The following is a 17794-nucleotide window of genomic DNA, read 5'->3' as shown; positions in this document are numbered from 1 at the left end:
GTCTGTTTCTGTTTCATAGATAAATTCATTTGTGTCATATTTTAGATGCCACATATAAGTGATAGCATGTGATATTTGTCTTTCTCTGTCTGACATTTCACTTAGTATGATAATCTCCAGGTCCAACCATATTGCTCAAATGGCACTATTTCATTCTTCTTTTATGACTGAGGAGTGTGTGCTAGACTTAGCACACACTTCAGCATCCAATTCCAAAGCTTAAGTGTCCAACTCTTTGGAACCTTATGAACTGTAGCCCGCCAGGCTCCTCTGTCCATGGGGATTCTCCAGGCAAGAATACTGGAGTGGGTTGCCATGCCCTCCTCCAGGGGATCTTCTCACGCAGGGATGGAACCCGCGTCTCTTAAGTCTCCTGCATTGGCAGGCAGGTTCTTTACCACTAGCGCCACCTGGGAAGCCCCAGCTGAGGAGTATGCCCTTGTCTATATATATCACGTCTTGGGAGTAGGGCATGGGGCATGCTGGTGACATGAGGCATTGGTCAAACCAGAGAACTTAATATTAACCACGCCTGATGGTGCAGCAAGGGTTCAGAGATAGGAAGATGGTCACGAGAGAAAATATTTTTATGATAACGTTCTAACATGATGATACTTCTGTAAGGTCCAGGCCACCTCCATGAGGTACAGATCTCCCTTGCCTGCCCCCCACCCCTGCAAACACTGTAAAAGATAGCAAGTCTGTTCCTCTGGCTACCACATCCCTCCCTTCATGTAGACCACAGGGATCATCAACCGTGAGGGGAGGCCGCCTCAGCGGGGTCCAGGAGGGCAGGGGGCAGCTGCATCCATCACACCGTCATGGCTGCTTGATCTCACCATTCTTTGCACAGCTTCTGTGTGTTAATGAAAATAATGGCCAGGGCGATTTTTCTTCCTAAGTTTTGAACTTGGGCTGATCTCTGTTTCTGGCCTACCATATAGATGACAATGTCAGCGCACCACCCAGGTATCCTTTGGCATATTTCTGAGGCGAAACTTACCCGCCCCTGTGGGGTCAGGCTGAAGCACCCTACGCAGGGGCTTGCCTGAGTCTTCATCCTGGTGTGGACCCCTCTCCTGCCCGGCCTTGTTCCCCCAGTTGCCTATTAGTCTCCCCTGGGAGCACTTCTTTAAATAAATTACTTACACATGAATCTTTGTCTTAAGATCTGCCTCCTGGGAGCCCAGCCTAAGACATTTAGGTTCAGGAGTATGGGCGAGAAGGCTGCAACTGTAATTGGTGCCAGCTGGGACCTTGGCTGGCTTTCCCATAGCATCGCCAGATTCAGCAAGTAAAAGTTGGAATTTCAGATAAACAGGATGCTCAGTTAAAGTGAAGTTCAGACTAAAAAACCAAATCACTTTTTAGATAAAGCATACCCCATGCAATATTTGGGATATACTTACACTAAAAATTGGACTTCCCGGGTGGTGCTAGTGGTAAAGAACCTGCCTGCCAATGCAGGAGACTTAAGAGATGTGGCTTCAATCCCCTGAAAGAAGGCATGACAACATACTCTAGTATTCTTGCCTGGAGAATCCCATGGACAGAGGAGCCCAGCAGGCTACAGTTCATAGGGTCACAAAGAGTCGGATACAACTGCTGAAGTGACTTAGCATGCATGCATGTATACACTAAATTTATTCATTTCTTATCTGAACTTCAAATTTACCTGGGTGTTCTGTGTTTTATTTACATGGCAATCCTTAGAAAGAGCACTTGGTATTTTGCCTTCACTGGTCTGTTCATCTCAGAAAAAACTTTTTAAATTACATTTATGACTATGTGGGTATAAAGATGAATATAATTCAGGCTGGGCTTCCCTGGTATCTCAGCTGGTAAAGAACCCGCCTCCCATACAGGAGACTCCAGTTCAATTCCTGGGTCGGGAAGATGCCCTGGAGAAGGGATAGGCTACCTACTCCAGGATTCTTGGGCTTCCTTCTTGGCTCAGATAGTAAAGAGTTTGTCTGGAGTGCAGGAGACCTGGGTTTGATCCCTGGGTTGGGAAGATCCTTTGGAGGAGGGTACAGTAATCCTCTCAGGTATTCTTGCCTGGAGAATCCCCATGAACAGAGGGGACTGGTGGGCTGCAGTCCATGCGGTCTCAAAGAGTCGGACACGACTGGACAATGAAGCTCAGCACAGCATAATTCAGGCTGGATTCATTATTATATACTCATTGTCACACTCATTTTTCTTCCACTCTAAAAAAATTAAAATTAAATATGTTCATGGATGTCTATAAGTATCATGAGCCCCAGGCACCATACCTGCCATGCCTAATGGAGAAGTCGGCCTACAAAGTGCCTTGAATGCCACAATTAGACTTGACTGGACTTTCTTCATTGACCTTTGTTCGCCCAAGACCTCTGGGATTAGACTGTGTCTCAGGAAGCTAGTCCTAGTTGAAAGGATGTAGAAGAGGACAAAGAATTGAACTTTTGGACTCAGGGGAAGATAATCACCATGACTGAGGTTGGCCATTAATAAGGCTTTAGTAAGGGCAGCTGGAAGGCTCACTAATTTGAGGGTCTATATGCTATAATGCTCACCAGCTTTCCATCATGCAAAGGTGTGGCCTGGTCACAGTTCAAGTGGTGCAATGGACTTACCTAAAAGGCTCAAAACCACTGCTGGGCTCACCACCTCCTTATGAAAGCAGGCAGAGTGCCATCACTCAAAAAACTATGACCTGGGCCCCTATCATTGCTCAGGGCTCTCCCTCTCCTTGAGAAATGTTTTAAGCCAGGGGTCCAACACTCACAGTGTGCCTTTGAAAATAAAGTTTTATTGGACATGATCATGCCTATTTGGTCCCATGTTACTTATAGCTGCTTCTTTAAGAAAAATATTTATTTGCTTATTTGGCTGCGCCAGGTCTTACTTTTGTGGCATGTGGGATCTTCTACCTTTGTAAAATCTTTAGTTGCAGCATGCTCTTGTTTAGTTGCCAAGCCACGTCTGACTCTTTTCGACCCCATGGACTGTAGCCTGCCAGGCTCCTCTGTCCATGGGATTTCCCAGGCAAGAATACTGGAGTGGGTTACCATTTCCTTCTCCAGGGGATCTTCCACAGCCAGGGGTCAAACCTGAGTCTCCTCATTAGCAGGCTGAGTCTTAACCACTGAGCCACTGACTGGTTGTAGCATTCAGAACTTTTTTTTTTTTAAGTTGCACAGGAACTCCTAGTTTCAACATGTGGGATCTAGTTCCCTGACCAGGGATTGAGCTCAGGCCCCCTGCTTTGGGAGCGCAGAGTCTTAGCCACTGGACCCCCAGGGAAGTCCCCATTTATAGCTGCTTTTGTGCAGAATTGAATAGTGGCAACAGAGAACAAATGTCCCCCAAAGCCTATAATGTTTACTTATCTGGCCTTTACAGGAAAAGCTCGCTAACCCATGCTCCAGGCTATGCAGAGATTCACAGGATGAAGTCTTATGAGAAACTCCTGTTTCTGCATACATGAAATCTGAAATAAAGCCCTGACCCTCAGTGTTTGCTGGAGTTCACAATGCAGACTCTGTATTCCCCTTCCCATGCCCACCAATCTTAACAAAACTCTACAAATTATCTCCAAGCAGATGGAAAGGGCTTATCTCTTCAGTTAAATTGGGAAAACACAGCAGAAAAACTTGCCCAGATGGTGTGTGAATCCAAATGAGAAGCCCACCTCCAAGAGCAGGGCGCACTGCTGGTGGGAGCATCCAGGGTTAGGAGAGGAGGAGGAGGGATGTTTGGGGAAAAGGGAAGCGACGCTGTTCAGAAATTTTTGCCTGCCCTTTGCAATCACTTAAATAATCTGTGGTGTTCAGTGGGTATTTTACCTGACCTAATTAAAAATCAGATTGCTATTTTAACTGAGAAAAATAGGACTTTCAACTGTTTTAGAAAGAAGAAAAGAATAAACATTATCAAGACCATCTCTTAGAAGATTAGGACAAAAAAATCCAAGAGGAGAGGCTTCAAAGCTGTTTTTGTTTTCCCTGGCTTTGAAATACATAGACAGTCCTGATAATTTTATCTTCCTGGAAATATAGCAAATAAAGTCTATTTACTACTCCCGGGCAATTCCATACATAAATTAAAAAAAAAAAAAACACACAAAGCACTTTAAACGAATCCTCCTGTGAGTCTCAAATCCATCATTTCTCTTCCTGTGGTGAGGGCTTTATGCCACAGATCAATGCAATTCAAAAGTTTTGGAGGTGATTTTTTTCTTCCTACCTTGCTATTTGATGAGTTTTCAGATGGCCATCTAAAGAACAGCTTACACACTGTCTCTTATGGATCTCAGCAAGGCTGCAGAGGAGTTGACATGTTGAGAAATGGTTAGCAGAGATATAAATATATTTTATCTCATTTCTTTAAGTCAGCTTTTAAAGTTAGTTCAAACACACTACTTAGTGAATTCATGAAAATCTTCTTTTTAACTCTGAGAATATTTCCACTTCTCACCCTCGCATTTAATAGGAGGGCTATTTTAGGAAGCATCATCTTTCCCAGTAATAAAGGCTTTCTAGGCACAAACCATGCCACAAAAAGCACGTAGAAAGATGGGTTGATTCCCCTTAAAGTGTACTTTTGAATGTGTTGGATTTTAAAATGGGACAAGATATTCTAATTTCCCTAGTTAGAGCTTTTTTTAGGCAGTCAGATATAAAGCAAGTCATTCTGCAGCCATAAAAGTCATCTGCTCTTGGTAGGACTTGCATTTGAAAACAATTTTGTATATAATTCATTCTTTCTTTCTTTCAACAAAACATCTATCAAGCACCCTGTACGGTCCAGATCTTGTGCCAAACTTAGCAATACCAAGATAAAAGAAATAGTTCCTGCCATTGAGTCCATGGAAGATGGACAGAAAACAAAAAACCTCAACAATTACCATATGATGGAACAAGTGTGTCCGTAGACCCTGAAGTTACCTCTGGAGACTGAAAGCACACATCAGCAAGATTGACTGGCTATCTGGTTGACTGATGGATACCCAAGCCTCATTCCTAAAATAGACATTATCAATAGGGCCAATCAAATGGTATAGCAAAAGAGCAAATGCACAGATTAGGTAAAAGCTAATCTCCTACTTTCTGCCAAAGCAGATAAATTTCTATCTCAACCCTTCCTAGAAGAGCAGATACAACACACTGATAGAGCTGCGGTAGCTTCCTTTTCCAGGCCACAGAGATAAGATAGTTTGCCTTTACCCGCCACTGCCACCTTTTTAAAATATATATATACCTCAGGAAGGTACTGCAGGTCCCAAAGCCCTGCAAGTGAACTAGCCATACATTCAGTTCACTTGTGACCAAGTTTCCGTGATCCCCAACTGCATCAGTTGGAATGCTTTTGGCTGCAAGTAACTGAATATCTAATTAATGAGGCTTAAATAACAGGGCATTATTTTCCTTACATAACAATAAATCCAGAGGTGTAGATTCCAGTGAGGGGCAAGGGTGGTATTCAAAACACTGAACAATCAACATGGCACAGACCATGACAAACCAGAACCAGTGCCCAACCAATCGGAACAAACCCCAGCTGTGAACATCTGCTGCTGCTGCTGCATCCCCGCATCTGGCTGAATTTCATCCCGCTTCCAGTTTGGCCTTGCAGTTCAGTGGTGTCAGAGCTTGGGTTACCTCCAGAGTTTCTCTTGGCCTTCCCTTTGTGGTGAGAGGTTGATTGCCATGCCTCCAAACATCACTTCCTCCCCTAACAGTGAAATCTACAAACAGGAAGGAAGGAGTGAAGGTTGGCCCTAGGGCTTCTCTCTTTGTATTAGGGAGACATGTCCCCCAGAACTCCTCAGTAGATTTCCTCTTAAGTGCTATTGGTCAATTAGAGATACCAAGGGAACTTTTCATGCAAAGATGGGCACAATGAAGGACAGAAACAATAAGGACCTAACAGAAGCAGAAGACATTAAGAAGAGGTGGCAAGAATACACAGAAGAACTATAAAAAAAAGATCTTCTTGACCCAGAGTCACTCACCTAGAGCCAGACATCCTGGAGTCTGAAGTCAGGTGGTCCTTAAGAAGCATCACTACAAGCAAAGCTAGTGGAAGTGATGGAATTCCAGTTAAGCTATTGCAAATCCTAAAAGATGATGCTGTTAAATATGCCAGCGAATATGCCAGCTGTTAAATATCCTCAATATGCCAGCAAATTTGGAAAACTCAGCCGTGGCCACAGGACTAGAAAAGGTCAGTTTTCATTCCAATCCCAAAGAAAGGCAATGCCAAAGGATGTTCAAACTACCGCACAATTGCACTCATCTCACACGCTAGCAAAGTAACACTCAAAATTCTCCAAGAGAGGCTTCAACAGTATGTGAACCGAGAACTTCCAGATGTTCAAGCTGGATTTAGAGAAGGCAGAGGATCCAGAGATCAAATTGCCAACATCTGTTGGATCATAGAAAAAGCAAGAGAGTTCCAGAAAAAACATCTACTCCTGCTTTATTGATTATGCCAAAGCCTTTGACTGTGTGGATCACAACAAACTATGGAAAATTCTTAAAGAGATGGGAATACCAGACCACCTGACCTGCTTCATGAGAAATCTGTATACAGGTCAAGAAGCAACAGTTAGAACCGGTCATGGAACAACAGACTGGTTCCAAATTGGGAAAGGAGTATGTCAAGGCTGTATATTGTCACCTTGTTTATTTAACTTATTTAACTTGTTTATTTAATTTATATGAGTACATCATGCTAAATGCCAGGCTGGATGAAGCACAAGCTGGAATCGAACATCAATAACCTCAGATATGTAGATGACACCACCCTTATGGCAGAAAGCAAGGAGGAACTGAGGAGCCATTTGTTGAAAGTGAAAGAGGAGAGTGAAAAAGCTGGCTTAAAATTCAGTGTTCAGAAAACTAAGATCATGGCATCTGGTCCATCACTTCATGGCAAATAGATGGGGAAACAATGGAAACAGTGACAGATTTTACTTTCTTGGACTCCAAAATCACTGCAGATTGTGACTGCAGCCTTGAAATTAAAAGATGTTTGCTCCTTTGAAGAAAAGCTATGACCAGCCTAGACAGCATATTAAAAAGCAGAGACATTACTTTGCTGACAAACGTCCATCGAGTTAAAGCTATGGGTTTTTCCAGTAGTCATGTATGGATGTGAGAGTGGACCATAAAGAAAGCTGAGCGCCAAAGAGTTTATGGTTTTGAACTGTCGTGTTGGAGAAGACTCTTGAGTCCTTGGACTGCAAGGAGATCCAGCCAGTCCATCCTAAAGGATATAAGTCCTGAATATTCATTGGAAGGACTGATGCTGAAGCTGAAACTCCAATACTTTGGCCACCTGATGCGAAGAACTGACTCATTAGAAAAGACCCTGATGCTGGGAAAGATTGAAGGCAGGAGGAGAAGGGGATGACAGAGGATGGATGGATGGATGGCATCACCCACGCAATGGACATGAGTTTGAGCAAGCTCTGGGAGTTGGTAGTGGACAGGGAGACCTGGCATGCTGCAGTCCATGGGGTTCGCAAAGAGTCAGACACGACTGAGTGACTGAACTGAACTGAACTTACTATTGGCCAGAAAGTGGATCACATGTTCAGCCTTAAACCAATAACACACAGGAGAACGTGCTGTAGTGGTTAGCTCAGACCAAGCCATCCTTTAGTCTCTAGATCTTGGAGGGTTCCACCTTGCCAAAACACATCCTACCTGTACTGAAATCAAATTAGGGTTCCACTGGCTTGGAAGGAAGCAGAGTGTGGGAGGCAGTGAGGAATAACATTTAGGCTGGCAACCAACCATGTCTGCCATGCCGACATTTTGGTGAAAAGCAACTTTTCATTTTTCCATAGGATCACCCTGGCGTCAGGATAGGGTGATTGGAGAATCCAGCCATTCCACCAATGCTACTCTTTTTCCCTCAGAGATGGAGGCATCATTGACCAGTGCAGGTGACCCTAGAGATCTTCAAGGTCATTACTGAAGACCAACTTACCCATCCAAGTTGAATGCTTGAAAGCCTTGATCTCAGTAACTGTAGAGAGGCACCACTGTTCTCTACTGTTCTTAGTAGGTCACATTTGTGCCCTAGATTTATGAAGCTTGATTTATAGCCCTTAAGTCACAAAGCTTATGTTACTCCTCCTATCTATTCTTTTTGTGCAGTATCTTAGAAAGTCATCAGGAACCCATGAAACTACAGAGCAGACATACTGTGATTGGTGTTTCCAAAAAAGACTTGGTTCAAATCTTCTTTTCAAAAAGAAAAAATAAAAAGTCTTGATTTTATGGTTTCCCTTTCTGTGAAATGCATGAAGCACTCTAAAGCTACTGAGAGAATTCCTAGGCAACATTTTGAATGCGGGAAACTTTTTGGTCCTACAACTGCTTCCTTTTAGGGACATAGCCTCAATGAGGCCAAGGCTATGGTCTGATTTCTCTACGAGTCTAGTCACTGCACACAGAGATGGCTTCGGTTCCAGGGCATACATCACATGCATAGCCTGGGTCAGCCGTGTTACAAACACAGTCAATCCATTTGTGTAGGCTGATTATAAACATGGCCTTAATTTTCCACATCTGCCTCTAGCTACAGCATTGATAATAGGACTTTGCAGCTCCTCCCATCAAGAGGTGAAATCAGTGGTCCCAGTCTTTGATTCCAGGCTGACTCTGTGACTTGCTTTGGTAAACAGAAGGTAGTAAAAATTTCCACTGAGCCAGGTCTGTGTCTAGGCTTTAAAACCTTCCCCGCTTCTGCTCATTCTATGAGACTAAGCCTAGGCTCACCTGCTGGAGGATGGGGGGCTCGGTCACCCCCATTGCTGCAGCCAAAAGCAAGTTGATGTGAGTGAAGCCATCCTAGACCAGTTGGACCCAACCATCCCACCAGCTGACGAGAGTAACGAGCAAGGCAAGCATGATCAGCTAAGGCTGGTGTGGGATGGTTTGTTACACAACAATAGCTAGCAAAGGCCCCATTAGCTATGAAGGTGATCTGAGCCTCTTCCCAACTCATCCTCACTTTGAGAGAAAGTGCCTGTGATACCAGGAACTGGGCACATCCTCTCTGTGTCAGGACGGCATGCGGTGAGAAGTCCTGTTCAAATTCTGGCAGGTGATACTGGAGTTTCTTATACCTTTATGAATCCCACAAGCACCAAAGAAATCCATGTCTCCAATCTGGATTAACTTCTTTTTAAATTTTTTAGTCTATTTATTTGGCTGCACAAGGTCTTAGCTGTGGCATGTGGGATATAGTTCCCTGACTAGGGATTGAACCTGGGCCCCCTGCGATGGAAGTGTGGAGGTTCGGCTACTGGACCACCAGGGAAGACCCTGAATTGACTTCTTAGTGCCAGTGAACACATTCTGTTAAATTTGTTCCTGGCTACCTGCTTAGGGTCAAAGGCTGAATGTGAAGAGGTTAATCCTTGAGTTCAGGGTTGGGTGCTGCTCAGGGGAAGCAATCTCAGTTCTCTAGGACTCTGTGGTTCATCTTGTTGTCAAGACTCTAGACGTCTCTTAGCATCTGACTTTTCAAACCATCTCAGGAATCTTGATCTAAATCCAAACTAAGATATGATGCCCCAAGCAGCCTAAGGCATCCACATCTCCCATGGGTGATGTAGCAACACCGCCTTCCCTACCACACAGACAGCAACCCGAACACCCCAAGAGAGTCATCACCTGGGGGCGCTTCAGCAGCCATCCTTGGCACCCTCTTGTCTTAACCTTTTGGGCCACTAAGTTTTCCCCCCATTTCTGATGCCAGGCCTTCACCTCCAACTTGTACAGCTTAGAATGAGAAGGGAGGTGGGGAAGAGTATCAGGAAACCACATAATCCCTCTTACTTATTTTTTATTTTTGGCTGCACTGGGTGTTCATTGCCGCATGCGGGCTTTCTCCAGTTGCAGCAAAAAGGAGCTGCTCTTCGTGGTGGTGTGTGGTCTCCTCAGCGCGGTGGCTCCTCTTGTTGCACGTGTGGACTCTAGGTACACAGGCTTAGTGACCCTGAGGCATGCGGGATATTCTGGGAGCAGAGATTGAACCTGTGTCCCCTGCATTGGCAGGCGGATTCTTTACTACTGGACCACCAGGGAAGTCCCACACAATCTCTCTTTTAAAAGGAACTTCCAAGAGGAGTAGAAGGTAATAAATCAGCTCTTGAGAAGTAGAGATTTTGAGTGTGCTTTGGTCAAAACCAACTTTTTTTTCATCATTAACGAGTTCCCAAATTATAGTCTGGAGATCTAGGAATCCACTTATGGAAAAGCTCAGGTCGGGAAACTGTCAAGATAAAAATGAACCATCTAGTCTATGGGACTTTCAATGATTTTCTCTGCTTCCCCTGGCCTCCCACCATCAACCGATACATGTACAATTTTCTTGTTCACATCCAGAAGCAAGTTCAAGGCGTTCCTTTCTTCTCCCTTCTGCATTTGTTTCCCACCTCCTCCCTTCCCCTTCTGAAGTCCTGTGTAAAAATCCGTGAGGGGCCCTTGAATGGTTAGGCTTATGCCAGTGTAAGGGTTTTGGATGTTTTTTTTTTCCCCCTCCTGAAAGGGGCCCTTGAAAAAGTTTTGCTCTCTCCCAGGGAGCCAGCTGGGACGGCTTGAGTTTCCTGGAGAAGGTGGCCATTCTGCCAAGCCTCAAAGTGTGAAGCAGAGAGTCTGTGTGCCCTGTGCTCCTGGATAATGGGGACCCTGTTCTGCTAACTACACACCCCTGAGATCTGAATCTAGCAAGAAGCCTAGAATTCCTGCACAAAGGTGAGACTGAGGATCACCTCCCCCTGCACTCAGGAAACGGATTATTCAAGCCTCTAATTCAGACAGTATGGAGCGTTTAAACTGAACATTAATTTTTACATCCAGTTTGGCAGCAGGAATTAGTCATTGACAGTTAAGATTTTTCTTCCTTTCTTTCCTAAAGCTTGGTAAATTTGGGGTCTGAAGGATCCTTATTTTGTGATAAGTCAGACTCCAAAGGTTGAACAGTCAGAAACCTAGTACCATGTGCCGCTCCATCTAAAAACGGAATTAAATGAGAAAAGCCCACGCAGGAGCCCAGTCCCTTGTGCACTTTGGCTGAGATGCCAAGGAGACTGGAACTGTCTCAGGCAGCAGCTACTTGCAGTAAAATGAGTAACGGATACAGTCCTGAGTTTGAAATCAGGCTCTGTTCCCCTTACAGTCTGTACAGTTCTGGGAAGGTGACCTAATCGATGTCCTCATCACTTTCTAGGAAAACAGAGTTAATTCGAAGTCCAGGGTGTTGATTAAATACTAGATGGCATGATTCATTGTTAAGGAAATCCATTTTGGACCAAAGGCCAGCAGCTAGGATTATGTTTGACGAATTTTTTCAGTCTGAATAGACTGGGTTATGTGTTCAGAAATGACTCCTAAATCTCAGGGGTTTGCAAGATTCAGTTTCTGCTCACACACCTGGTCCACGGTGGGGTAGGCACGGCTCTGTGCCCCTCACCTTGGGACCTGGGCTGTCAGAGCATCTCCCATGTGGGGCAACAGAAAAGACAAAATAGTGTGATAACACAGTGGCTTCTCAAAGCTTCTCTTAGGAGTGCCAGAGGTCTCTTCTGCTAAGTTTTCATTGGCCAAAACCAGTCATATGGCCATGCCTGCCCTCAATAAACTTGGACTATGGCAACCCACTCCAGTATTCTTGCCTGGAGAATCCTGTGGATGGAGAAGCCTGGTGGGCTGCTGTCCATGGGGTCGCACAGAGTCAGACACGAGTGAAGCGACTTAGCATGCATGCATGCTTTGAAGAAGGAAATGGCAACCCACACCGGTATTCTTGCCTGGAGAATCCCAGGGACAGAAGAACCTGTTGGGCTGCCGTCTATGAGGTTGCACAGAGTCGGACACTATTGAAGCGACTTAGCATGCATGCATGCATATAATCCTCCCACAGGGCCAAAGAGAAGAGTCTAATCTATTACTGCTGCATGTAACAGAAAATCCCAAATACCAGAGGCAGGTAGGAAAGCTGTTCCTCTCTCTTGTAAAATAAGACCCAAAACAGGTCATCTTGGGTTAACAAGGAAGTTAATCCTTGGGGACCCACACTTTCTGTACTTCTCTCCTATCATCATTAGTTGGCATGTTATTTTCAAATAATAGGAGAGAAACATGTGTTCTTTTAGGAATGAAAGGAAAGAGTGAGTCCCCTAACTGCATTTAGGAGTGGGCAGGAGAAACCCTTAGCTGAGTGGATGAGAAACAGAATAAATGGGAACTCGATCCAACCAGTCAGTTAGGGAACAGAAAAAGAGGAAACAGCAACATAAAAAAATCAGCATAAAATGAAAGCAGTAAAAGCAGGCAAAGAGACTTTGACACCAAACAGGTCTACCTGAGAGCCCCAGCACTCAGACGGGAAAGGCAGCCAGAGCCAGACTGCACCTTTACTGTTAACATTGGCAAGATCTAGGGGTGACTTCATCTTCATCCTTCCCGAAGTCTCCCGTGGATCCATGTGTTGTTGTGTCAGAGTCTTCCTCAAGCATTTTTCACAGATGGGGATGTGAGTGATAGCCTGGACATCTGCACGTACCTTTGGTTTCAGCTTCCTGTGTCTTCGTAAATGTCCTTATTAATTTTGGCTAAAGTTGGTGCCCGCCTCTATTCCACTTGGTACACGTTCTGTTGGTCTGACCGACCTGCTCGGGAGGGTCCAGGGACCCAGTCCGTGGCTCCAGCCAGGGTCTGGGCTGTGAGGGGTCACATGTGGACAGCATGCAGGAATCTTCCCATCTCTGAGGGAGGCCTGGGGGGATGCTCCTGCCCCCCCACCCCCTCGCTCTCCGATGCTGCTCTCTGGCCTCCTCCATGTTCCCAGAGAGAAAGCCCCCTCCCACATCTCCCAAAGGAGATGCCTCACCTGCAGGAAGTTCTGCCTCAGGAAAGCAGGTAGACCAGATGGCGCACAGCAGGCAGCCAGCCCTGTCCGGGTGTCCCCTGCACAAGGGACATTTCTGGACAGCTAAGTGCTTTGTCCTTTCAATGTGCCCAGAGAAGCAGGGCCCAAATGTTCTATGGTTCCTGCAAAGAGATGAATTGGAGTCGCTCTTATCTTGAGGCAGCTTGTGGAGTGTCCCCACGGCCACCCCAAGGCTACTCAGGCGGACTCCCAGACCCTAGCCCCAGCCTGTGCCTCTGCATTCAGGAGGTCACAGCTGTTCCTTCCCCTTCTTTGGGAAGTACGATCAGTAAAGGCGACCCCACGGCCATCAGGATGGCGCCAGCTCAGCACGAGGGCAGGCCTGCCCTGGGTGGCCCTGGCGGGGATCTCAGCTTCCATGGGAACTAGGGAAGGGTTCCAGTGTCCCCCAAGGCTGGGGCAGAGCCTGGAGACACCTTCTTCCATCCTCGCATGGCAGGCTAGGCACACACTGGTCAACCATGAAGAGGAAACTTCCGGCTTGATTAGTCCCTACACGGGAGGGTTGCCCTTTATCCTCAGACTAATTATGCAGGCAGCCCTGTCCTGTCGTATTGACTTTTTAAGGACATGCTCAACGAAGCGGAGAAACTGAAAGTGTCCAGCAGATGTGGCACCCCTCCAAGTGCGTGTGGCCTGTGGGCTGTCCTTGAAACTCCAGTACCGAAAGTCAAGGTGAAATGTGCCTGGAAGCCCAGCACGGCCTCAACTAAACCCCATCATTAGGTTCACATCTCAGACTGCATCCCACTGTACAAAGTCACAGGAGCACATTTCTGCCAGGACCAATCCTTGGATGTTCTAACCCCGATCCCAATCCAGTCTCCACTTTCCTAGAAGCGTCACAAGGCCAGAGGGCTCCATGTGCTTCTTGCTGACCTTCCTTTCAGATAAGCAGGTGATCGTTTCTAGGTCCCCTGCTTCTCAACCTTGTGTCAGAAAGAAGTCCAGGATTCCCATGTTCTGACCCTTTTCCAGATATTTAGGCAGGAACTCCCTGGAAAGCAACTCTGCAGGGAGATCCATACACCAGAGCCCAGGGACCTGCTGCAAAAACGGATGGGCCGGTTAAGCACATGTGCTGCAGATGAGTTTTAAATGCCATGGAGCAAATCACCACAAACGTAGTGACTTGAAACATCATGCTTTTATCTCTCAGTTCCTGTGGGTCAGAAGTCCGGCATGGCTTAGCTGGGTCCTCTGTTCAGGGTCTCATGAGGCTGAAATCCAAGTCTCCCCACCAAGGCATGGTCTCATCTGGAGGCTCAACTAGAAAATAATTTGCTCCCCAACTCCTGCAGGTTGTTGGCAGTATTCATTTCTTTGTTGCTTTATGAACCTCTTACTGGCTGTCGATTGAAGGAACCCTGAAGTCACAGAGGACACCCAAAGTTCCCTGCCACGTGGCCCTCTCCACAGGAAGTTCACAGCAGGATACTTGCTTCCATAAGGCCATCAGGAGGCACTCTTGCTCCAGCTGGCTAAGACACTCATATATTATTGAGCATAACTTTAAGAGTGACATCTATCATCTTTGCATTTTCTATGCATTAGAAGCAAGTGGCAGGTTCTGTCCACATTCAAGGAGGAGGATTATGCAAAGACATGACTACTTAGAAGTCACTGGAGGGTGGGTCCACCATCACTGCCCACAGATCTGCTTGGATTTGTATTTTACCTCCTCCACTAACAAGTTAGATGGCCTTAACCAAGTTACTTAGCATCTCAGCCCCAGGTCCCTCATTTGCAAAATGGGAGTAAAACCCATAGATTCTAGGGAAGATCAAATATTCCATCTCAAGTATTTCACAGAGTGCCTGGCATATAATAAACTTTCAAATGTTAGCTATGATGATGGTGGTGGTGGTGATCAATATCAATATTACTGGCACTGGCTGCCACATCTGCCTTGGATATTAAGAAGCAGAAAGGTAACTCTGTCTGTGGCTACCTCCATCCTGATTACAAAGCCCTCTGTGAAGACCGGGTCCACATCACTGGCTGCTCCAGAAATCTCAAGAGAGATCAGTTTCAACCATGGCTGGGAGTAGGGGCATCATGGGATGCCAGGCAATGGTGCCAGCCTCCCAGCCACTGAGAATCTGTTCAACAATTCACATGTTCAGAGGATGCAAGAGATTCTGTGCTGCTGAGATCAAGGGGTGAGTGGCCTCTCTGGATCCCGTGGGATGGGACACATTGAGCATCTCTCCCAGCGGGCCACATCTAATGCCTCACCTGCATCCCGTAGAGGAGAGCTCTCCTGTACCTTATTCATCCCTGCCTCTATAACTCTATTTCCTGTTCACACAGAATAACAATAGCCAAGTTTATTATCACTAAGAATCTCACAAATTCCATGAGAATTTTCAAATATCAAGTAAAATACACATTCAACCCCAACATCACTGCAGCAACATAAGCACAACCGTCAAGCACACAAGTCAAAGATAGTAATACTTATAATAACTCACACCAGTAATAACAGCGATAATCTACAACGAATTTTTCAAGTTTAGTAACACTGTGATCTCACATTGGCTCATGGAGGGGTGTACTCTTCTGGTCAGGTCCCTTTCTGAGTAATGCATCACCAGTTGCTCTGGTGATGCAGTCAGGTGATGCCTCATTTGCACACCATCGCCCTGAAGGATGCTGGGAGGCCTAACTCAACCTTAGCCTCTCCATGGTATGGCATGCCTCTGCAAGGAACACATACTGGACACTTAGACCCTCTGAATTTTTTCATACGAAAATTTGAGAAACTTTGAGCTCTTTATTTCTCAGGGAGGTAAAAAATATTTTTCTAATTATTTTCCTTTTTTGAACAGCTGCACTATGACTGGAACTTGAGGGGGTGGCTGTTCTGAGACTCACAGGTTTAGGAAAAAACCCTTGCTTTATTTCAAAGATGGAAATGATCTTTCAATAATATCCAGGAGAATTGGATGGGAGATAGTCATCAGTTCTTCTGGAATCTGTAGGCAGCTCTGTCGTAGGAAAGGCTAAAGGTCTTCAGTCTATTTAGCTTTCCATTTGGGGAAATTTCCTTCAGAGGATTTTCTTTAGATCCGTAAAGCTCTATGTTTATGAGGCGTGGCGCCATATACTAAATAAGCCAGGATACACAGATGAGGGCTGCAGTTTATGTTTCTGACTAGAAAACCCATCTCTCCGTCCTTCATTCTTTTGTTTAACAAATGCTATGAGCATTTCCCATGGTTCTGGCCACGTGCTAGCCTTTGGGGATAAAACCACAAAGCCTTGGTGGAAATAAGTATGGCTCCTGTCCTACCTGTCCACTCTTAGAGGATAAAGACATGTCATTCCCAATATGGTGTGACCAAAGGTAAACCCAGCATCCCGCAGAGCACTAGATTAAGCACAGAGAAGGGAGGGCCACCCAGCCCAGCTTAGAGGAGGGACGGAGTAAGGCTTTCCACCACAAGTAGGTTCAAAAGGGTAATCAGCACATAGGCGTGGAGTCCGAGGCAGTATTTCCCGGCGGAGGGAACAAAGTGAAAAGTCTCTTAAGCCTGAGAAAGCAAGACATGGGGGAACTGGAGGAAGTTCTGAGGAGCTGGGGAATAAAGATGAGGAATGGAAAAGGAATCCTCTGGAGGGGCGCAGGGACCACCTCACCGTCCTTTCTGGGAAAGCAGCTTCACAGTGCAGCCTCTAAAAAGCCATAAGAACAACAAACCATCCAGCAGTTGTGAGGAGCCTGGATTGAGGGCTAAGGGTAAAGTGAACTTTTAAAGCAGAGCATTCCTTTATTTTCACATCAGTAAGCTTTAAATCTTTCTGTTTTTATATTCTTGTTTGAGCAAATTCAAACAATGCAAAACTACATGAATTAAAAACAGAATCTCCAGCAGAAATCCCTGTTAATAATTGTCTTTCCTAACAGACTTTTTTCTATGCATATACCAACATATGTCTGTATATCATTGTTGATACTATTATTATTATATAATCATTATTAGTAGTAGTAAACGAGTATTGTTCTAAGCCCTTTACACGCATTCTTATTTCATCCTGACATCAGCAGTAAGAGGTAATTATCCCCATCTCAGAGACAGAGAAACTGAGACACAGAGAAGGTAACTTGCTTGTGGTCATACAAATGGTGAGAGGCAAAACTAGGATACAACGAGGCAGCGTTAAAAAGTCTGTGCATCTAGTCACTATACTCTAGTATGTGTTTGCACACACACACACAGACACACATACATACAATGTGTGCTGTTTTACCAAATTGGATCACGGTATCCATATTGATCATTTTCAGTTAAAATACATCATAATTTAGGGACTTCTCTGGTGGTCCAGTGGCTAAGACTCTGCACTCACAATGCAGAGGGCCCAGGTTTGATTGCTGGTCAGGGAACTTGATCCCACATGCCACAACGAAAATCAAAAATCCTGCATGTCACAACTAAGACCCAGTACAGCCAAAGAAAGAAAGAAAGACTTTTTGAAAAATACATCATAATTTAAAATTGAGCACAGGATTTGAACAGACATTTCCTAAAAACGTATCCAATAAGCACACGAAAAGATGCCCAGTGTCGATGGTCATTAGAAAAATGCAAATCAAAATCACAACGAGATATCACTTCACGTCCCCTAGGACAGCTATAATTTTTTTAGTGGAAAATATCAAGTGTTGGAAAGGATGTGGAGAAATTGGAACACTTGTACATTGCCAATGGGAATGTAAAATGGTTCAGCCACTGTGGAAAATAATTTGGCAGTTCCTCAAAAAAGTTAAACATTAGATTTACTGTTTGATCTAGCAATTTCACTTCTTGGTATATAGTCAAACAAATTACAA

The 17794-nt window shown here is 45.1% G+C and overlaps 1 non-coding gene across 1 annotated transcript; it reads left to right on the top strand.

Moving 5' to 3' along the window:
- Positions 1-17274: 17274 nt before the first annotated feature.
- TRNAV-CAC lies at positions 17275-17347 on the top strand. Its single transcript has one exon. It is a non-coding gene; the product is annotated as a tRNA-Val (tRNA).
- The last annotated feature ends 447 nt before the right edge of the window (positions 17348-17794 follow it).

This window comes from Cervus elaphus, chromosome 5 (assembly GCF_910594005.1).
Source record: "Cervus elaphus chromosome 5, mCerEla1.1, whole genome shotgun sequence".
NCBI classification, from domain to species: Eukaryota; Metazoa; Chordata; class Mammalia; order Artiodactyla; family Cervidae; genus Cervus; species Cervus elaphus.
This window is presented reverse-complemented; position numbering and strand designations above follow the sequence as displayed.